This window comes from Arachis duranensis, unplaced genomic scaffold (assembly GCF_000817695.3).
Source record: "Arachis duranensis cultivar V14167 unplaced genomic scaffold, aradu.V14167.gnm2.J7QH unplaced_Scaffold_91833, whole genome shotgun sequence".
Taxonomy (NCBI): Eukaryota; Viridiplantae; Streptophyta; class Magnoliopsida; order Fabales; family Fabaceae; genus Arachis; species Arachis duranensis.
The window spans coordinates 13,704-15,832 of record NW_026265208.1 but is presented as its reverse complement, the minus strand read 5'-3'; the positions used below and the strand labels follow the sequence as shown (position 1 = coordinate 15,832).

The 2,129-nt window shown below is 44.2% G+C and overlaps 1 pseudogene; it reads left to right on the top strand.

Annotated features, from left to right (window-relative positions):
- The first annotated feature begins 1,131 nt into the window (after positions 1–1,131).
- LOC127744693 (2-hydroxyisoflavanone synthase-like) lies at positions 1,132–1,878 on the top strand (annotated as a pseudogene).
- The last annotated feature ends 251 nt before the right edge of the window (positions 1,879–2,129 follow it).

Genomic DNA, 2,129 nt, shown 5'->3' with positions numbered 1-2,129 from the left:
GCGTTAAACGCCAGAATGTGCACCATTCTGGGCGTTTAACGCCAGGATGGCACAAGGGGGAAGATTTTGTTTTTCAATGCAATTTTTTTCAGGTTTTCAAAGTTTTTCAAAATCAAATCTTTTTCAAATCATATCTTTTCAATCATATGTTTTCAAAATCAATTTCTTTCCTTTTTCAAAGATACTTACTCTCAATTAATGATTTGATTCAACATTTCAAGTATGTTGCCTTTTCTGTTGAGAAAGGTTTAATGTTTGAATCATATCTTTTCTTGTTAGTCAAGTTTTTAATTTTCAAAATCAAATCTTTTCTAAATGTTTTTCAAATCATATCTTCTCAATCACATCTTTTTTTAAAACCAATCATATCTTCTTAACCACATCTTTTTCAAAATAATTTTCAATCAAATCTTCTTGATTTCTAATTTCAAAATCTTTTTCAAAAATCACTTGATTTCTTTTCCACTTTCATTTTCGAAAATCAAGTAGTGTTTTCAAAAATGTTTTCAAAATGTTTTACTTAATTTTCGAAAATTACTTCCCTCCTTCTCACATCCTTCTTGTTACGGATCCGACCCACGGATCCTACGCCCGGAATGGTCCTCAAAACCGGTTACCCGGGTCCGACCCGCTTTGCCCTTCTAGAAGGCCCGGAACCGGCCCTCTAGAGCTCCTAACCAACTTTTGAATTCAAACGTCTCCCTTATCTTAGTCAAACAAGATAAGATAAGATAACGAACATCACCTATAAATAGAGGACCCAGGTCCCTCCAGGTATTCATTCATTCCTCACACCTTATACCTCTTAGATCCATTCTGACTTGAGCGTCGGAGTGTCTTTGCAGGCACCTCCCCCATTGCTCCAGTCAAGTGATCTGGCATCTGCCTCAACCCTCAAGTTCTCGATCCATCTCTCAACCCGTACCAGATACATCTTGTACATTGGCGCCGTCTGTGGGGACTTTGCAGCGTTGTGGCGGCATGGCGGATAACCCCGAAGAGCAATCATCAAACTCAGATTTCTTGCGTGTAACTGAGAGCAAAAAGGAATAATGTTTCCTTAACTTGCATCACCTTTGCAGTGATAACACACCTTCGCCCTACTCTGTAACTGAGAGCAAAAAGGAATAATGTTTCCTTAACTTGCATCACCTTTGCAGTGATAACACACCTTCGCCCTACTCCAACGGCAAAATCCCAAAGGAATAATGTTTCCTTAACTTGCATCACCTTTGCAGTGATAACACACCTTCGCCCTACTCCAATGGCGAAATTCCAAAGGAACAATGTTTCTTCGACTTGCAATCACCTTCTTAGTGATAACACTCTTTATGCACCCTCGCCCTACTCCAACGGTGAAATTCCAAATCCTCCGAGCCCAAAGTCTCGCCTCCCTTTAGTGGGACACCTCCACCTCTTGGACCCTCTCATTCACCACTCCCTCATCCGTCTCTCCAAGCGCCATGGCCCCATCTTCTCCCTCTATTTTGCCTCCATGCCCACCGTGGTTGCTTCTTCTTTTGAACTCTTCAAGCTATTCCTCCAAACCCACGAGGTCACCTCCTTCAACACCAGGTTCCAAACCTCTGCCATCCACCGCCTCACCTATGACAACTCTGTCGCCATGATCCCCCTTCGGACCTTACTGAAAATTCATAAGGAAGCTCATCAAGAACGACCTCCTTAAACGCTACCACCGTGGCCAAGCTCAAACCTCTCAGGAGCCAAGAGATCAAGAAAGTTCTCAAGGTTCATGCACAGATGCGGGGGACAGCCAAATCGTGGCGGCATGACAGAGAACCTCGAAGAGCAATCCTCCACCCAACACCCCAACTCCCGAACTCCAAGATAACACTCCTCCCACCCACGGGAGAATAATAAGCGCGGTACATCGCCAACCAACCCCAACCCAGCAAAAACCAAGAAAGGACAACCGTCTTCCCACTGAAACCGGCCACCCGACGGCCTAGGAGAGAAGGCGGTCCAGATAATCCAAGAGCTGTGCCTCAGAGTGCAAGACCTCAAAGGTCAAGTTACACCCAAAGAAAAGCACAACGCTGAAAACGGAAGTCACGCAACCTTCAAATCAAGATCTCGCCATGAAACCAGGCACGGCGGATCGCCAGAAT